Below are 21,990 nucleotides of genomic sequence, written 5' to 3' on the forward strand. Positions count from 1 at the left end.
TGCACTTACAATGAAATGCCAGACGGCAGAGAGGGAAACAGGCACCAACTTTTAGAAACCTAAACATTCCAGTTTTCCTGAGGCACTATTCAGCTCTCATCATGTGCTCTTCAGGGGTCATTTTAGGAAACATGCATCTAGGTTTCCAAAGGAGTCCACATTATGAGAAACCTGGACATGACTGCTGTGAAAGTTTATGATAGCTATAAATTTTATAAAAACACATTTGTCAAAAAATAAAGATGCATTTGGTTTTTTTTTCCAGATATACCCAACATGCTCCTATCAGTTAAGGTGAAAGGTCATATCTAGGAAGCATCTATCAGCTACTTTGATGCACATAATGTACACTTGCACAAGTCAAAAAATATATGACCCAAAGAAAACTAGCTACCATTTGTGCTAGTAATAAACTCCTTTTGGACTCAGTAACTTACTATTTTACAGCATAAAAGAATCTGAGTCATTGTTTTATTTAATCTGTAATTCATAACCCAATCTTGTGTCACTTTATAATCTATTAGAGGAGAAGAAACACTGAGAGTCACAGAGAGAAGAAAAAGTCATTATTTATAAGATACGTGAACTCTGATTATTTTGTTTATAATTGTTCACAAAAATAAGGCAAGACATTAATGTGAGTATAATCAAAGCAAATCTACAGGGCAAATAAGGGTGTGTCTTACTCAAGGGCACATTGATCACTGGTAGTTTGAAAGTGAGGGGAGAGTTTTTCTCTGTCAGATTTCTTACACATATTTTCCTACTCAGCCCAGGGATTGAAAAATGGCATCAACTCAACCAAAATTGGATGTTATAAAATAATTTTAACACTTATTCTAAAAGTCCAGTGGGCCTTTAGCTTTATTTCAACTCACTGAGGTACTCACAAACTGGGGCTCCACGTTTACACAGTTTTTTATTTGCCCCTATATCAATATAGAGAGGAAACAGAGGCCTCCCTGAACTAATTTCGCTCATGAACACTCAGTCATTTGTTGAGCACCACACAGCAGGCCCTGCTGTCTGAGGCCCAAGGATTAAGGCTCAATATTTGTAAACCTCAGTTGGCTTTAGTGCGGAAATGGGGAGTGGAGAAAAATGGGAAGCCTTGGCAAACCAAAGTGTGAAAACTATCAAATTGTCAGCCATGACAGAAACAGTTACACACACTGGCTTCTGGCTGACACATAAACAATACACTGTTAAATCTATGAAACACTATGGCCTTGTTTGCATGAATGTGGGTGGGTGTGAGTTTATAGGTTTTTGGTTTTTGTGTGCAACAAAAAGCAAATACATACACTTAATACATTTATGGGCCATTTATGACACAACCAACTCTTCCCAGTACAACATGCTCCAATGCTCTCTCATTACTTCATTATTTTGATGATGTAGTATGTCCCTTGTGTGAATGTAATATTGTTGGAATAATTTGCTGTACCATTAAAGCTCTTTACATGAAGGCAAAGGCCCTTTAACTTCTCTCATAGTCTTTAACCTCTTCTTCAGTAGAATATACTCCCACAATGCACATTATCAGCCCCACAACGGGCCAATAAAATACTAAAAATCCCAGGGCCTTATTTCCAACTGTGACACACAACCCAGACCTACTTAAGTCCTTTTCTTTGACCTTTGTTTGAAAAGTTTCTTTCAGCCTGAGGCCTCGGCAGTAAATTCATAGAGCTATGAAATTAATGTGCCAGAGAGGCCATCTAGTCTTTCGTTAATCACAGCCAGAGAAAGGAAGAGACAGATTACAGAGGCACGTTTTATTTTCAGTTTTTTTTTACTTTTTCTTTTGTAATAGGGCAGATTGTGTAATGATTGCACTTGATATTAACTGTGTTCTGCATATGAACATCCTCCCTGTTGTGAAATAGAGAAGGTAGTGCAGGGGGGCAAGAACATCTGATACATCAGTGCTGCTTGGGATCTGAGCTGCCTTAACGCTTTAACCTTCAACACCTATAAAATGCACACACATCCATAGATACATAAACACACGAAAACACTTGGACAAAATATAATTAGAATACTGAACTTTTCAGCTCTTTTTGCCACAATTGTTAATGCAACAGAGTCAACTGGTCCTCTGTGGTCAGATGTGCTACTGCAGCTGGCTTTGATAAATAAACTGAGGCAAGGTTGACATGAAGACAAGTAGGCAGATGGACTTTGTACCTGTGAAGGTGATGTGAAGTATAACCTGCAGGGTAATTGTACAAGCAGTGAACCGCAGCACTGTCAATGAGGCGTTGTGTCTGGTTGTGGGTATTAAACATCAGTAGTGTGGCCGGCCACTCTATGGGACGCTCAGCACAGTGCTTAATTACACACGTCGTGACCGGCAAGTGCTCAGAGCAGGAAATGACAGCCAAGCGACGCTCACTTCAAACACAGAGGCGTAAAAGAGCATTCAATAAAAACAGACCTAAACTCTGAGCGGGTCCTAATGGCCTGTGGGTAATGGATCAGAGGGAACAGGGGGATGCACACAGACCTACAGGCAGGAAATTGGGCTTCACTTGGACAGAGTAAAGAAATTACAGAAATTCCATTCAAAAAACAAAGAAAAGAGATGACTTGACGAAATTATTGCCATGAAAAAAATAAATGCCAACATGTAATTAATTAAGTCCTTGGCTGACATTATTACAATACATTAAACTAAGAGCAGGAGCATGAGGACGATTTGTTACAGTTTTTATGGCCATTTCAGTCCTGAAGGGAAGTTAGCAGAAAAATGCTCAAATTATGAGTTTGTTACTTCTACTCTTAAAGTGTAAGGAGTCATTTTGTAGAGTTGTGTATGTGTGTCTCTGTGTGTATAGGGCTGGGGGCTGGGGACTCACCAGTTGGCTGGCATATCTCAAAACTTTCCCACCACTTTTTCTTGACAATTTAAGTAAATCATTAAAAGTTTGAACCAGATATGCACTTCAAATGATGTTTGGGTGTCTGCCAAGGAGGTTGGTGGAGAACTCTTTGCAAAATAAAATTAGAGGCAGAGCAGTCTTAAAGGGATGGTAAGAAGGTTTAAGTAATTATCAATTGAAAATTTGGAATAAAATAATTACAGGTGAGTCTCTAAAAATATCATATTCTATATATGTAATATTCTGATGGAGGTCCGTAGACTTCACATCCCTAGTTTTTGTGTGAAATTTTCTATTCTGTAACCCAGAGGACAAGTGAGACAAATTGGTTGAGAAACAGAGAGAAATCACAGTGGACGGAGTGGGTGTGGTGGAAGATCTGACAAACACTTGACTGGATGGACTCTGCCACACCGGCCTCAGTGATCTTTACAAGTGGCACATTACGCATATCCACATGTATAAGCACACATGCACGTACGCAAAGTCTCTTTTTCTGTGATTCACACACACACACTGAGCTCTACCTCCAACTGCCTTTAAACACACAATAGCCCTGCTGTGCTGACAACTCAACTGGAAGAGAGCTTGCCCTTTAACCTCTGGGGTCAACTCATTAACACGAACACCCCTCCCCAAGATGCAAATGACCAACTTATGAATAATATGACACACAAACTTTTTGGATGATTAATAAGACACTGCATCTTTTAGTTTCACAGCTGTTAATGAGTTGTTTTATGTGGATGTGGTATTTTGTATTATAAAATATGAAACCCCATATTTGAGTTGTGATGACTCTTCAAAATAATAATAATAGTAATAATCTACACAAATATGCATTTAGATAAACACACAAACACATTTCAGTCACAGATATTCAAAATATACTATATTTGAAACTATATCTTTTGTTTGCTCAGGTTAGAGATCATTCAGCAATCAAACTGTTTGAAAAGCGACAATAGCTTCTTCTTGCACGACTCATCTGTTTCTTTTAGACAAACCACTGTTACTGCAGATTAAATTATAAAATGAATTATGTGCAACACAATTTTTCCTGATGACACTAGATGTTTAGAACGGCAAATGTAAAAGCTTCCATGAAGTAGATGAAAGTGTCATTATAATTTGTTGTATGTGTTACATTATGCTTAATAAATTAAATGCACTGTTGAGTATTCACACAACAGGTAAAGGCAAAAATTACTGAATTTCGCAGAATGATTTTAGCACTTCTCATTAGAGGCAAAGTAGTTACAGAACCTCATAATTTCAAGCACCTTAAGTGTGCAGATAATTTAAGGTCAATGTTGAGAGCAAAGAGGGAAGGCAGGCCTAATGTTTAGCTGCATGTAATTGGACAGAAGTGTAGGAGGCAGGTGTGTAGCCATTGTTCACTTTGATGGGATTATTTGTACCTCTCAATGCTAAAAAACAGGTATCATCAGAAGGCAGTCATCTAAATTTACAATGGCTGGATTTAGGTTTTCCTCTCTTTCTCCCTCCATCCAGGTTCTGTAATTACAGCTGCTCTGTAATTAAGGGCAGAGCCTTCAGGACCAGGGTGACTACTGTCTACTTTAAAAGGGTTTAGCAAAGTACAAGTCTTCAAACTGGGGGATGGGGAGAAAGTACAACATTCCTGTTTTGCTCTTTTTCTGTACTCAGTCTCTGAATTTAACAGTCTTAGTGATTAAATTCCTGTACTCAGATGCATCTAAGGCATAACAGTATCAAACATTGCTACTGGTGGGTCAAACTGCTATTTTTACTTTAAACTTGAAATATCACCAGGCATTACTTTTAAGTTTTTCAAATGATTATTCAATTAATGGTGCACAGGAAGCTACTCAGAGGTGCGGTCATACACTCAGTCACTTTGAGTGATGGACTTTATGAAGAAAGGTATTATTAGCTGAAGACCTGACTGTGTGCACATACACAGCAAGAGTGTAGGATTAAGGACAGATTGCCTGGGTTATGTCTGAGTGTGTGCATGATAAGTAAGGTTAGTGGTGAGGACTAGATTATGTTGTTCCACCCACCTGTGAAATCCTGTCTGTATGTCCCAGACCTATACACAGACAGGTATCTCTTTGCAGTGGCAAATGACTTTATCAGTCATACTATCAATAATATCAATAATAAAATGCAAATGGACACATTGGATGTTACATGTTGTAACCCATGTTACCTTCTAAAGGGTTCAGTATGTCTGAAACAAACTAGTGCAAACAAACTAGTGCAACTTCTCTGAATGACCACAAAAAGCCTCATCCTGTCTGTGTTTAACTGCCTTTTCAGTTTTTTTCCAGTTTTTTTCCAGGTATCACTGCAGTGTTGACGGGACAAAACGCAGAATGTGAATAATAGAACACACTTTTCTCCTCTACAGCATTTGAGGTGTTGCACTCAGCCGGGGAGGGAGGTTTTACATCAGTTTTACTAATAAACCAAAGTTGAAAATGTTTCAAAAAATGTGCAAGTATAGCAGGGCTTTATGTGTTGTGTCATAAACATACAGAAACAAGTCCAGAGACCACAGGGTCTGTTACTAGCTAGCTTACAGTTAACCTCTTGCTTTGCTTTCAGTCTGATTACACCTGTAGGAGGTGCATGGTTATTTCGCCAGCCTGGAGAAAAGGGGGAGGCAGCACATTACATGTCCTTGTTGATCCTTAAAAAACACATAAAAGATAAAGGGCTGCATCTTATACCCAGTGTAAATTGGCACAAACTCAACGCAAGTGCTAGTTTCAGACTGACGCAGTTGTCATTTTCCCTTTCAGTGCCCACATTGTTTAAACAGCAAATACAATTGCACCTACCTGAGTACCTGTGGGTGTGTTGCTCCTAAAATGAGGGGTGGTAAGGTGCATTGTTGGCCCATCGCTATCTTGAGGCAGCAGAAAACGATTGCATGATTGACTAATGAAAACCTGGTTTGAAGTCAATGGCGCAGTATTTCACTGTTATTTTAAGGGCTCATTATCAAGACAGTAATATGTACCTGCATATCTTTCGATTTTAAGGCCTTAACTTTTGGACCTATTTCGAATCAACTCAATCACCTTTACTACTTCTCCTATTCAAAATACCATTCAGCAGTAAATGCTTGTCAAATATTTTAGATGAACGATGTAACAACAAAGATACATTTATAATGGCATTAACAAATTTGTCCTAACATAAGGCGTTACGGTCTCAACACAAACCTTTCGTCTCCCATTCGTGCCATCAACCCAGAAATATAAATGGCAGAAAAAGAAACATATGCTTAAGTCAGACACATTTACTCCTGACCTTCCCTGCCAGGGTGCTCTGCAGCTAAGCTGCAGGGATTTGCACCAGCTCAACATTTACACCATATGGATGCTTTATTACAGAGTAATGATGTCTCTCTCTGTCTCCCTCACTTCTCTCTCTAACTAGAAATGATTTGAAAAAACCAAACAGCCTCATGTGTAACCAGGTGATTAGAGAGACTTAAGGGGGATTTAATAGAATTCTACAGAGGAATGTAGAAGCATATTTCTGCTGGCGTCCCTGTCAGATACAGAGTGTCCCGCCTCCATATGGAGTAATTAAATTAAATACAGTTTATTTGACCATATATGAATAAATCAGCTAAAATCACACATCAAAAGCACAAGTGGAAAAAATAAACATAAATGTAACATGAATGCAATAGGAAATTACAATATGAAAATAATGTATGAGGTCAGAGGGTGTATATTTGATTGCTACAAAAGTCATTATATATTGGAAAATGAAAATAATGTGGCATTTCCTAACTAATTTCTTCAGCTTTACCAATAGCAATAATTGGATTATATATTGAAATGAGAGCGTGGCTGCTTATTGATTTTAGCTACTACATATTAGCAGGGAATAATCAATAAAGTGGATTCAGTACTTATTAAACAGGAATAACGTGGGATGGCCTTTTTTCATTTGTCAGCCAATGGCTGTTAATCTCATAACTGGTCATGGTAATGCATTGTTCCTAATAGGAGCATATTACTATTGACAATGGGTCAAATTACAGCAGTAGCATTGATTAGTGTATGGAAATTTATATGTTTGTGCAACAACAACCAAAGGCTAACTGTCCTGAAGTTCTCACCAAATCATTCTCATTCAACCAAGGGAATCCAATAAATTTCAAGTCACTGTAAATCCCAAACAACACTCTTGGTATTTCACACATTATTTGAGTTACTTTGCTACAATTTCTACTAACTGGCTCTAGAACTGGTCACTGTGAGAAGTAGCTTGAAAAATCCAACCTGTAACACAAAAAGAGAACCTTACTGAAAACAAGAATTTAGGGGGATGCTGTCAGGCCAAAGCCAAATTATAGCTGGTCTCTACTTTGTTTATCAGGCTCTTAGAATTTTAGTCTTGGGGAATTAATTGTAAAGGGGCAATTTGCAAATGAATGCGATTTCAGTTGTGAAAATATAACTGTGGGCTTAGTTTGGGACATTGGGACAAACAGCCCTGAGACAGAAGAAAGAGAGCATCTTAATTTATTAGCGATCTGCGACATTTTTCACCTAGAAGCCAAGGCAACTGGTGTGTCGAGACTGAAATGAAATTAGTGCTCTTCTTGAGCTGGATAAACAAAAGCGACTCCAAAAGCAAGTGAGGTCCCAGTCTGGCACAGTGAGGTCAGCAGGCTGAGGCCTATAGCCAACCCTAAGCTGAGCTGTAGTGCTGTGTGCAAATCAACTGCTTTTCTCCCATTTCATTTCTCATGCGCAGCGTTTGTGCTCCTCTTTTCATGAATGTAGGACCCTATCTTTGGCCCTCCCCTCTGAAAGGACCTTCCCGGTGACGAAGGTGACCTGCCACTGAGAAAAAGGAGGACCTGCCATGAACTGAGTGTCAGCCATTAAATATGATTTCGCCCCTGAATGGCGCGCAAACACATTCAACCACTGAAACTCATTAAGCCTGCATAATCTCTCTTTTCTTAAGCATAACAATGATTTCAGCTGGGAAATGCAATGGTTTTGGGGAGCTGAGCCATTGGTTTGAGTTGCATTCAAAGTAATAAATCAAGTCCAACTTCACATCCTGGGCCCATTTGCCTAATTCAGCGCCTCTCACCATACTGGTCAATTAGTTTAGAGCAAATATATTCAATACACAGAGCAATTCACTGACAAGGTATAATAAATCCTGTGGCTTGGAGACTGTCCAAAATAACCTTTTGATGCTATTCTGCTCCTTTACAAACTCTGCAAAGGTGGCGAAAAGTGACCGTTACTGATGAAAAAGTTACTGTAACAATCATGCTCTACACTGGTGTAACCATGCTTCAGGGTTTACAGAACTAAAAGGCATTTTAGATGAATCATAAACTGTGACATACGATGTGGTAAACTTCAAAGTTGGATGTGGAAGCTGATCCTGCTTAAACTCAAATGAGTCCACTGGGAGCGAGAGAGATGAAGTGTGAAGGTGCCAACTCCTGTCTGACAAAGTGAGGTGCCTCACTGCACTCTCACTCCTGTCTTCTCCATCTCACCCTGACACACATGGCTCTAAAGGGCTGCATTTTCCTTAATTATTATTTTTATATCTTTCTAACAAAAGTTTATTTCCCATTTCGATTGACTTTGCTTCAAAGCCTCCAGAAGGGAAGCTAGAGACCCAGCCAGCTAAACTGCAGCCGTGGACTGGGAGAGGTGGGAGCAGCTGTGAGGAGGGCTCTCAGCAGTCAGACCATTGTAATCTGCATTAACCACATTGCAAAGGAGTGCATGGGGTCAAAGTCTTTAAGTGCCTGCAGGGATGGGTGCTTGTGGATTACATGTTATCGCTCCAAGAGGTTGTAATAATTGTACAGTGCTGCTTTCTCACTACCTGTTGTTCACCTGCGATGATTTGCATTGTAGTGTCCTTTTTGAAGACAGCCTTTATTGTTTTTAGGGTCTGAGGAGTGAAAAGACTGGGATAAATTAGGTGCCTTTTACTAACATAGATAAGGAAGAACAATAGTTGAAACAAATACCTGTCTGAGAAAATGAATGGAAAAAAACCAACATTTTTCTCATATATTAGATTAAATGTTTTAGTAAGAATTAGTTTGATTTATACCTAAGTCAGAGGACATGCCACCAAGATCTACACAAAACTAAATTCTTCTTGGTAATACTGACCAGATTAAGTGCATTTCCTGGAAGGTGTGCTGGAATAGCTTTGGCAGAGGGCATATCCTGAGATGATCTGCTCTGTCTTCTTTGACAGAGCATTAAACAGTGAGAGGAGCAGAGGTAACCCTCTTACTGGCTGGCCTCTGTTCAAAGAAGCCTAAACAACAGCAGTGTAATTTTTCTGCACATTTCAATATGTTTTCCCTGCACACATCATTTATCAAACAGAAATGGAGTGAAAATAATTTCAAAGAATTAATGAACTCAAGTCTAGCTTTCCATTGAGATTATGAATTATTTATAGCTACATTTCAGAGTGATTGAAATTGTGAATTAATCCCATTAACCTCTTTGATGGCAAGAATAAAAGCATATGTCTTGACGAATGTTTGCTGGGCTCAAATTTAGTGCCATTGAGAGCAGCTTTTCCCAGGCAAAGCCCAGCAGACAGATTGTATGCCCTGGCGCATGCAGCTTATATAGATCCTTGCAGTCTCTGTCTGAGTCTGGAGGAATGACAGAAAGCTCAATGGAGGCGTCTGTCTCCCAGCCCAACACCCTGTCCGATCCTCGCCCTGTATACCACTGAGCCTGTGATGAATGCATGCAAGGCCCTCTCTCCCCCACGTACATCTGACATTATTAACACAATATAAAAAGTGATGGAGCGCTCTGCCATGCTGCCGGGGCCCCTGATCCAGCACAGCACAGCTACATTGTGATTTATTCCCACAACCATGAAAAAGTAAGCGTGCCATTAAAATCACAGGTGTTTGGAGGCCACACGACTCACCGGGCGCGATCGATAATGTCACTCTTTTACATGGCTCATTTTGAGGCCACCGCAGCATCATATGCCATTAGTGAAGCCTTGATCTATTGAGGAGCAAACCTCTGGCTCTAAAGCTATGGGTGTGCATAGATACAAGCCAACAATGTGTATGCACATGCATGCACGCCTTCTCCTCAACACACATATGCATACGCTCTCGCAGAGCTTGTGTTTACAGTGTCTCCACCTGCACTCACACATAATTCAACTGAGCTAATGTAAGAGATAATGTACTGTAAATGGCAAGGGCTCTGATTGATACCTGCACTTAGAACAATTACTGGTGTAAAAAGTTTGGGAAAAGACAAAAGTTTGCTCTACTTACTGTAGGGTTACCTACTGTGGTCCGGGAAAGGGATTTGTTAGTGTTTGTTGAGTGTGTTCCCAAGGCTATAAAGTGTGGCACTGACAACAAATAAGGACTAATGTTCTGGTTCCAAATGAATACTTAGCACAACCTGTAAAAAGAGTGTGCTCTCTGTGCCCTCACACAACGGCTCAGATTATCAACAAATTATTTGGTGCTTTTCCCAAATGCTGCAAATCCATATCAGATTAAAGAAAACAAATCATCACCTGATTTCTATCAAATACACAGAGTATACTCACTGCAAATTGTATCATTCTGGTAAACAATTACATGTTTTCCTGAAGTCTTTAAAACTGGAGTTTTCAACTGTTTGATATAAACTATGAGGTGAAGTAGTTGTCTTTATTGTAGCTACATTGGAATTGTTGCATTAAAAAGAAATAAAAAAAATAGAAATCCAAATTTGTATATTATAAAAATTTAATCTAATAACATAATCTAATTCTACAGTTGGTAAAAAAAACCAAAGAAAGTCAATAAACCTCTTAAACCCCAAATTCTCATTTGAAGCAGACATAAACATGTTTTTATTTCCATGCTAATTCCGATATATTCAGGAAAAGTATGCAAAACATTTCAGAAAAGGAAGACCATTGTTCCTGCAGCAATTCTCTGATAAAATAAAACAGGAGATTATGGGAAAACGAGGATGGGGCGGCAGTCCTAAACTTCCTGGTTGCTGAGAATGCATTCCGGATGACATTGTAGTCAAATTGTAAAAACAAAACATCTATTCAAAACAACCCCAGTGGAAATGCAGACTTGTGTATCTGAAAGCAAAGCATTTGCATATGACTATACAATGAGCATAAATATTCTTTTATTATTTATCATAAATTTGAATTAAAAGTGGAAAAATGTTCATAAAATGATTAAATGAAAAGAAGCCTATTTCAAAAAGGCCTATTTTTTGTTTTTCCTCACTCATCTCTGCCTCTCTTTCTCTCTCTCATTCTTAGTGCAACTGCCATGAAAATGAACTATTAATCTGTTTCCCAAAGGAATTCCTCATGCCACGCAGGCCTGACAGCCGCAATACGATGGTTGTTGTGTGGTCAACAAACAATTTTCCTGGGCTTCACTGCCTTTCAAAGGCACTTTTTCATCCGGCCCAGATCATGTGAAAAATGTCGTTGTCAAAGGTTTCTCTGCTTTTCTTCTCACACAAAGATGTCAGATGGAGAGAGTTAGAATTTCCAAACATGTTAATCCGTGTGAGCGTAAACTCAGCCCCTTCCTCCACAGCGCTTGAGAGTTCATTCAGAATGTTGGAAATTTCCTGTGCTTGAGCAACACAAGTGTCTTTGAGTTAAGATGCAATATGTCCTTAAACTGGAACAATACAGGATTATGAAGTTATGCAATGCCATCAAACAATTGATGCATGCAAAATTTACATTGAGAAATATCTGTTTGTCAACGCTGCCCTTGATTTCATAAATGACACCTGTTGTGTAAAAATGGAAATTCTTTATTGTTATGAAATGTCAGTTCAGTTGAGAACATGACAATGCAGAACTATTTTGTTAGACACAGTTTTGTGAAGAGTTTTGTAAGTGACGATAGTAGCTGGATAATAAATGAGCAGATTTAAGATGAGTGATTTATCAGAGTGTGTAAACTGACTGAGGTGAATGACACACTGCTCTCAGCCACGCCCATAATCAGACCATCTCTTACCAGGTCGACGGGTGTAAAAGGTGGGCCGCCTCATTACAGCCACATACTCCCCGCCTCTTCCTGCCTGCTGCCCCAACATCGCTGAAATCCACCCATCATCCCTTCATTTCACCCTTCTCCTCCACTCTAGCCTCTCATCACTGATCTTTCCTGTTATCACACATACATCCCCTGTCACACTGCCGTCTGATTGATGAGGCCACTTTTGATAATGGCATCAGGAACTGGGGTGTCTGCCTTGTCATTAGATACTATCAGAGCTGTCTTATTACAGCGGAGAAGGAAGACCCCAGGCAGACAGACGGCTTCCTCAGTGTGCAGATATGGCCACAGATAATGAAGCTTGGCAACAGTGTACTCTAATACACCTGGCTGAGTTAATCCATCAATCACATGTACCAAAGTTCAGTGAGCTCCCTCAGATCACATAAACTTCCTACTGCCAAGGTGTTGGCTGTACTTCCTCATAGGAGGGACAAAAGTGACTGTTACCAAGGTAATAGTTTTTAGTTATCATTTATTGCATTTATTTTGCATTTATTTTGCTAAATGTGCTGCTAAACCAACAGCACGGAGGAAAAAAGTATGAATTGTTTGAGGGCCTGTGTACGTAGCTGATATGTGAAACTTTTTAAAGAAGTTGTTGACAAATTGTTGTAGATGGTAGTCACGCTACTGTACATATGGTGTGATGCAACAAGTGTACAACAAAATGAAATGCATGATTAGTGACAAACATCTCCTTTCTATCCTTTAAGATAAACCTAGACCTACCACAAAAAACCCACTGGCAATGAATGAATAATAATGGTTTGTGTTATCTGTAAGGTTTCTATTAATTCGGGACAAAGGTGAGGTAATGATCAAAAGACAGCAGAGAGAGGGGCCCTGCAAGCCAGGATAAGAACCATACAACACTCACAAAGGCCTGGGCTTGCCAGTGGAAGAATAACTATGGTTTGAATTATGGATAGATCTGAATGGTGTCTCTTCTCTACAGATGGCTGCACACATGAAAATCCCAAGGCTTGTATAATAGTATTGCTAATAAGGAGTAAAGCCAATTAGGCATTTAAGTGTGCTGTAATCACTTGGACGGGGAGAGATGAAGAGAGGAGCATGGTGGAGATAGAAAATCAGGCCAAAGGACAAATGAATGCCTCCCCTATTTCTCTCCCACACTGACAACCATAATTAGACATGAATTGTATGTATGCCACTGAAAAGTCCCATTGGGGGAGAAAACCTTCGTGTATCTCCGCTGTTCCTACTCTGATTCCTTCCTTTTGAGTTGTCCAAGAGGTCTGTTGCTTGCTGCATAGCAACCATACAACAGAAAGGCTGTATGAGAAATCATGCCACATGAAAATAATACGTCAGGAAGACATAAAACAAGTGACAAAGGCTTTGTATTTTCTCTTTTCAGAATCTTTGAAACTCTCAGTCTTGATGTCCACTCTCTGATCCTCACAAAGACTGAACCATGTTATATATACATACAAAAACTGATGTTTTCACTTTTCCATTTTTTGTAATTTAATCTGTAGTGACAGGTTTGCAAAAAACAAGTCATTGAGTAATTTTAAATTTGCTTCTCAGCATTCACCACATTCTTTTGCCATTTATTTCCCCCACCACATTTCAATTTGAGCAAAGACTAACACATTATAGGTCCATCTTCTCTCCTATTAATTCTATTGTCATTTGTTTGGCTTCCAACCAGCCTACAAATGTTTTTCTTTCCATCAATTAATACTCAAAATTTTAAGATAGCAACTCCACAACAGTTCAATTCATAACTCACAACTTAGTTAGGGGATGTTGAGCTAACACTGATGTATTTGTTTGATATCAGGTTAATATGTAACTTCCTTTCCCTCATGCCTCATCATGTGAGGTCATTTCAAAGTGTTTTGATGCTCACAGCATTGAATAGTTGTTATTGTTCAGATACAGTTATTTTCTTTAGTTGTTAGTTTAACTATAAGTGAATTTTCTAGTTTCTACTAGCCACAGGAAAATAAGCAGAGAAATACGCTTCTTCAAACAAGTGGCATAAAGCAACTGCTGGTATTCAAAGCAACTTAGGCACATATAAGAAATGTATTATTAGTTGATTTTTTGTGTTAACATGTTAACAATTCATGTTATTTCACTGGATGAAACAAAATGTAGCTTAGCCACAATAGAACACAGAACTAGGACTAGAATAGTCTTATTCTAGTCTCCATGTTAATGGTCTCACAAAATTTTGGAAAAAAATAAAAGGGTTAGACTAACCATCTGCTGCACAACTGCTCTTCAAGAAATATTATGCTTTAATAAAAGTTACAACAATGTGCTTTAAACTTTGCATTAGCTACTGTTTCCAAAAAAAAAAATAATCAGACTGTTTTGAAAAGTAGTTAAAGTGCGGACAGTTCTCAGCTGAAAAGCTTGCTGTCAAAATGCACAGATTTAACAAATTTAGCTTTTTGCTGATTTCTAAATAAAATAGAAAATAAATCCAGTATTTTGTCAATCTTGTGTTTTGCAGTGTGAGTCCAGGATTAGTGCTGGACCATTATTAGTCTACCCCTTTCAAACTGTGTAATGCTAGATCTGTAATTAGATTCACACACCTGAAGACCTATGTTGAAAAAAAGAGCAAACCAAATAAAATAAATGTGTAGGACAAAACAAAATGAACCATTGCACGCAGCATTAACTTTTGAGGGGGGCTGGTGTATGTACCAACAGCGCAGACGGGCCATAAAATCCTCCAGACAAGCTGTCTGTCACAACATTTGTTTGCCAGATTACATTCCTTTCTGCCACTGAGAGTGGCAATAAAATGGGTGAAATTCTCCAACCAGCATTGCTCTGGTCTCTCAAACTGCAATATGTCTGTAGTCAAATATGTTTAGAGGTGGGATTGTCAGCACAAAGCCGTATGCGGGGTCCTTTTTCCATGTTCTGAAACTTTTTAGACTTCAGCAAGCCAGGGGGACAAAAGACTGGGATGTCTATGAGCGCTATCAATACGTTTAAACAGGGGCATGCATTTCTCATAAAGTGGCTCCGAAAGCAGTGCGAGCCAATGGGAGGGGGCTGCTTGATCAACCCATAAAGGGAACCTCAGTTATGAACCAGCGAAAGAAAAAGAGGAAGAAAGAATTGGGCAAAGGGGGAGAGGAAAAAAAAAATGAAAGAAAAGGTCATGAGTGGCAGTTGATTTGAGGAGTTTCTGCGACCCCACAAAGGGCCATGACATCATCAGGTATTGAAGTGAGAGAGGAGGAGAAGGGGTTCTTTAAAAAGCTGGCCGCTTACCGAGGCCGTAATTACATTTGCGCTAAACATGCCCAAGTGCTCCTGTGCTGTGGGGGGGGGGGGGGTCATTTTCAGGGGTGGGGGTCAGAGGGCTGAATTAATCAGGTCTGTTTGCTGTGGGGACTCTTTATAGCTAAAATCTTTCTCACCACAAGCGTATGTTCCAAAAACTCCATGTTCCCTGTTTACTCCGTCCTGTGAAGAGTGAATTTCCCTAAAGTGCATTTGTCTTTTGGACAAGCTGTTCTTGTCAATTGTGAGTGCAAAACCACCCAGAAAATTCAAACTGTCCTAATGTCAGGATTAAAAAAAAAAAAAATGTTTTACCCACTCTAACACCACCCCTGTCGACCCCTCCAACTCTGAGCCTTTCCATAGCACTGGGAGCATATAAAGCCTTTGCAGTGCATGGTGGGTAGGCATGGCGTGAAGTGTACAAGGAAGGAATGCTATTAAGCAAGTTATGCACATAATGAATCTGAGCAATGCTTGGGAAAACTTCAGCAACATTTATTCCTCTTTCAGTTTAGCCTATTTCTCAGTGAAAAGAGCAGGCCAAGTGGTGAATACAGTAAATCACTCTTTAGTTCTGCCAGAGCTGTTTTCACCCAAGACCAGTGCCCCCAAAGACTTCATCTATTTACAACCACATGGTGAGGCCAATCTTGTGTCAAGTTTTTAAATAGGCTCAAAATATACAATGCTTCCACTGTTGGTTGTGTCAATTCTAACCCTGCAGAGACAAGCAAAAACAAAATGATAAAGCTGACACAGATTGACAGAATTTAAAAATGGAGTTTAACTGTGTCCTCAAAAGTGGAGTGATATAAATCAAGCACTCAGCTTATACAGCTGTGGTGACTGTGGTTTGATGCGAGGGTGACAAATTCACCAGTCCAATGATATTTGGGGGCTCGGGCTTTGCTCCACTGCTGGAGTCCAGGATGACGCGTCATCACCATCCTGACAGACCCACAGTGGCTGTGCTGCAGCACACTCAACCAACAAATCCAATTAGCTTTCCCACGATGACACCACTCTGCTGTCAGAATGACACACTGTAATATGATGAAATTATACACAAACACTTCTGATTCAGTCTGAGCCCTGCAAGATGCTGCTGCCAAGAGTCATACTGCAACATGCTAACAGCCGACAGCTTATTCACACCACTGGGTGCATAACAAGGGCCCATTCGACACTTTGGTGCCTCGGAGCAGACTGGTGCCTGTACACCTTAGTATTTCATATTACCCATTGTCTGTTTTAACAATGAATGTACTCTAGTACTTTGGGTTAGTGATTCTATCTGACACATCTGAGCATCTGAAGGCAAGGAGGGAAAGACTGCAAAGTGTTTCTGATTATTTAAATTTGCATATTGTTACTTTAATACACTATATGTTAATAATAGATTAAAAAACAAATATAGCTTTAAATATTGCAAATATACACTGAAAATTAAATTTTTCTTTAAATAACGTTTAAGTGTCCAATCTCCTCACAGACAAGTTAACACATTCCCATACTGAGTGGACTTTAGTTCAGCAGCCTGCAATGATTCCCTACTCGATGGATTGGATCTTTCTAGCCTCAAGCTCTGATCCATTTTCTCCTTGCCATGATCTATTTTATGGATGTTCCTCCATGATGGCTGCATGTTGCCATTGATGGTTTCCTTTCTTTATTTCTCCAAGGACTAAGAACACCTGTCTGCTTTAATCGCTAAGTCCTTCCCAGCAGGAATGCCATCACTGAATGGACACTGACATTGACAGAAACAAGATTGTATAGATCCCTGTTCAGCAAAGAAGCAGCAAAGAGAATCCATCTGTTTTTCTGATACTAAAGTTGTCTCCTCAGTCTGCTGCCATGTGACTCACTAATATCATAAAGGAAAGAGACTGGAGTCTCAGCAGTGACTCATTATGTATAAACATGAAGCATGGTTGGATGAAATCATATTTTCACAAGTCATTCCAATTATGTGTCATACTCATATTCAGGGTGACACATCCATAGGATTTTCCCAGAAGCCGAACCAGTCATCAACAACTTACTGTAACCAAAATAATAAACTAGAATCCAGGAAAAGCTCCATATCTTGTACCTGTAGCTGGCATTACAGAGCATATTTTAAACTGCGCCAGTAAATCTGGTGTGTGTGACTGGTAGCTCCTCGGTGTGAGTGTTTGTTTGTAAAAGTACATTTTCCAACCAGAAGACGACTGCAACAGCTCGTTGATGTGATTAAGAGTGTGTTCTTTTCCAGCTCTTCTAGCTGGGTTTCAATATTTTTTTCATTGCTCCCCACACACACAACACAGCAACTCTTTTCTGTCTGATTGGAGAATTTCATGATTCTCTATCTAGCTTGACAACATTTCAGGAGGTGAAAACAATTGTTCTGGGAATTTACTCCCAGTGGACAACTATGTCCTTATTTGTTCCAGTGGGCAACAGCCTTGACAGCTATGAAATAATCTACCAGTGAGGTTAACAAACTACATAGCTGCCACTGAGGACAAATGAATCAACACTCACTATTTGACTGAAGAGCCAAATGCCCTCGACATCAGTAAGCTGCCCCTCAATGGAATTTTTTTCTGAATGCAAATAATGACTAAAGTTTGCTCAGTGATGAACAGATTGGTCTATCAGTTTTTCATGGAAAACAATTTGTCCTTGAATGCACAACGTTTGTACCCATGGACTTTTATGAAAGGTCCCATTTACGATTTCACATGAAACCCCCTACACCCACCTCCCCTTAGTGAGCGATAAGGACAGGAGATTAATCAATATCTAACCCTACAGAAACACAGACACACACACACACACACAGACACACACAGACACACAGACAGACACACAGACAGACACACACACACACACACACACACACACACACACACACACACAAACACACAAACAAACACACACAGACACACACACACACACACACACAAAGCTGGATATTTCCATAGTGGCTTGTTGTCATTATACTGGCCACAACTTGAATGACATAAAATAAAATTTGAAGTGCCAACTGACAAGGTTTCAAAATTTCTCAACAATAATTGTATCAAAGTTCATGAGTTTGTGTGGATAACACCAGCAGGATATAATCTGCAGTGAAAGATGAGGTTGTTTGAAGAGGGGGGGGGCAGGTTTTACAGGTATCAACATATAATTTGCTCTTCCTCTCAGAAAATTTAATTTCAATTGGTATAACCAAGTAGAAATATACATATAAGTCTTTATAGTATGATTTTCTATATTATCATAGACCTGTTTTGTCACTTTTAAACACCATACAGCATCAAAAATAGGGAAAATAGAAATGACACCTGGCTCGTGGCTTGAGGCATTGGCATGGGCGTTTATTCCTACAAAAGCCAGTGGAGGTAGCCTCCTTAGCAGCTATAAAAGGTAGGATTATCGCCCTGCTTGTAAAGACTGCCAACCTATTTGGGTAAAGTGCAAAAAGCGACAGGAACCACAGCTGATAGTTAAGTCAAGGCAGGTGTTTGGGAAAATTACAGCTGCCACACACAGAATGGGTGATCTGTCAGAGGCATCTGCTTTGTTAGGTATACTGTACATCAGTGAGACTTGCTTTACTCATAACGACCCACTGTATACAGTGTATTGGCTTAGCATGTGGTTGTAATCTTCACACTACAATACACAAGGAGATTCTTTTAAACATTTACTTCTGTATACGCTACACTAACTGCACTGTTGGTCTGACAGCTGCTCGATCAGTCCACTTCTCATTTAGACTGTCTGAAAATTAGCCAGTTAATCTGTTTTGATAAAAATTGTTGAGGTTGTGCCGTTTTTCAAGCAAATGCGCCAAACATTACATCCAGCCAACTTGGGCCGCAGAAAATTCTTACAAACATTTTTTCCCCTATTTTCTGACAATGCATAGACCATATGATTAGGCCAATAATCGAGCAAATTACTGATAGATGGATCAATAGCAAAAAATAATCATTACTTGCAGCCCTAACACAGACATTCCTGTTCCCCTCAAGATAGGTTGTAAATACTTTGGTGAGCCCCATTTAGTGCAACCATTTGGTCACATTTTTAACCTGTCCAGTACTTTAGTTTATAAATAAATAACTGCAAAACTGAAGACATTCCCATCAGCCTCAGCTGTGCTTTATTTTGTGCTGATTAGCAAGTATTAGCATGCCAACATGCTAAACTAAAAATCTTACTTGACTGTAAAGATGCCATGGAAGATGGTGAACAAAAGGCTTGAAAGTGAGGATCAGGACATACATTTTAACTATCCTTACTATCTATGTGATGTAAACAAGGCAGAGTACAGTAGTGTGATGTGAATAGGATTCCTGGTTGAAAAGACAAAAAAACCAAAGAGAGGAAACATGCCCGTTTCAGAGTGACAGTGGTTGCTCTGGTGCAGGGATAGAAAACCCTCAGAGTTCAAAGATGACAAGTTTCCCACAGAGAAACACCAAGGGATTCAACGTGTCTTTTTCTGTTTCTTTGGAACAAAATTCAGGTTGTTGTAAAATAAGATTGTGCTTCATTAAGTTTAAAAAGATTTGCATATCTTATAGCTCCTCTGTTTGACATGGCCCGGATATTTAAGAGGCCTCCAATGGGATTATTCTCCAGCTGTGGGGCGTGCATGGCTGAGCATGTTTGTCCAGCAAACAGGCTGCTTCACTCACTGGCCAGTCACTCTGGCCACTGGTCACTTCTGCCTCCAAATCTGCGTATAGATTTCGTTTGCTGTGTGGCCTGAGACAGGTCAGGAGGTCAGCCTCTTGCATGGCATTCTGGGAGTGATCGTTCTCCAAAGGCCTTGGGTTTGGAATCTATCATCATTAATGCACCAGGCGGCTCTTGTTAACTGGCTGCTGAAACATTATGCAGAAAGAATGGAGGTCTTTTGAATTGGCTGCTTTTGAAAGGAGATCAAATTCATCATTTCATCTAATAATTGGGCCAAAAAGGAAGATGCCAATGAGGTCACAAGGTCAGCATCAGATGCTGATTTGAGTCCACATTTGATAACTGAAATTTTGAGAATTGATAATTTGCGTAATTAAGTTAGTACATCATCACTGTGAGTTTTAAGTATTAGACATAAAATTCCACTATGTGACGGATACATGTGCAATTTCTAAAGCAATATACCAGAACCATCTGCCATATGACTATCCTGCAGAGGGACCACCAGTGTGATGACCATACTTTAGCTTTTTTCAGGTTGCATAACAACAGCTGTGAATACTCACATTGATGAATACGGTCAAATGTATGCATCCTCAGAAATGTTTAGTTAAAGATTGTGAACCTGGGTTAGATATTGCGACACAGGACTAACATTAGTGTCCTCCATCACCCGGTCATGCACTTCTTTCAGCTTACTGCTATTAAAACTGTCCACATGATATAGGTGAGAGAAACCAGCTGCTAATGTTAGCGTGAGGTCTCTCTTCCCCCATCCATGGTCCAAAGCAAACGATTCCTCCATTTTATCATTGTTTCAGTTTAACCTTTGACCCCACATGGGAAACTAAGTAATGAATTCCATATTTCCCTGTGGTGGACAGCAGGATTGGCTGTTAGTGACCATCAATCAAAGCCAGCAGAGCTGAGTGGTCACATGACTGACCACTGACTCACACATAGTGAGTGATTTTTATCCAACTGCATCAGATGCTGAAATGGCCATAATCAAACTATAATTTGTTCATTAATGTCAGCTCATAATGCAAAGAGAGAGAACCAAAGAAATAAATAATCAAATATTAAAAAAAAGGACAAAAAAATAAATATGAACAGCTAACAATGACATGTGGGTTTTTAGCTCTTCGAGTTTGGGCAACTTTACACATTTGTGACTCAACAGCAAGAGGTAAATGTCTGCAAATGTTGAATCACACACTGTCTTAAAACATTTCACTGAATTTCATAACATAGAAGAAGCATACGCCCTAATGACCAAAAGAATCTTGCGGCTGTGCATTTTAATTTGTCCATCTATACTTCATACATTATATGCATTTTATACATTGGTACAGAACATGTGGACACCCCGCATAAGGAGAGGGAACATCAACAATATCCTTCTGAAGAGAGAGGCTACATTTTTCCCCAGAACATCCCATCACCTGAGGGCTTTAACTTAGATTTTGACGTTAAACCTTTTTTGTAAGTGGTTATAGTTGGAAAAAAAAATCCTACTCATTCTTCTTTATAAATTTTAATATGCCAACATCTTGATTATCTCTCCCAGGAGTTATTATCTGATGTTTGTCTGACTTTAGACAATGCTGAATACCAGTGCCTGGCAATTGTGACATCAGTAAACCACAAACAGCATGATGTTAACTGAACCAGAAAATGATTTTTATTACCTTGTAGCAAGAAGATACCAAAGCGATGAGAGAGGCTAAGATCTCACATCAATAAATCCAACTTTGTCTGGTTGCACTGTTTGCTCTCTGATGTTTAGAAGAGAGCTTTGATTCATTATTTCTTGTGGGTAGAGAAAATTATCTGCCTGTGCCAATACTTGAAAACAGAATTTAGCTCGGGCAAAAAGTGCAAAACAACAACATCTTAATTAGACGGTGTGCGACACACATTTATTGCAGTTCCACTTTGTGATGCATGCTTAAAAAGTTGGTGCATTACTACAAAGAAATCATGCACAGTGCAGCTGTAGATGATAAACACAGGAAAGCAACAAAA

At 39.4% G+C, this 21,990-nt stretch overlaps 1 long non-coding RNA gene across 2 annotated transcripts in view; it reads right to left on the minus strand.

Moving 5' to 3' along the window:
- The window catches only part of LOC139627369 (uncharacterized), a 120,120-nt gene that overhangs the window by 23,030 nt on the left and 75,100 nt on the right, over positions 1-21,990 (minus strand). The gene's annotated exons all lie outside the window — the stretch shown is intronic.

Source organism: Trachinotus anak, unplaced genomic scaffold, assembly GCF_046630095.1.
Source record: "Trachinotus anak isolate AG129_WGS33_773 ecotype Australia unplaced genomic scaffold, CSIRO_AGI_Tana_v1 ptg000011l, whole genome shotgun sequence".
NCBI lineage: Eukaryota > Metazoa > Chordata > Actinopteri > Carangiformes > Carangidae > Trachinotus > Trachinotus anak.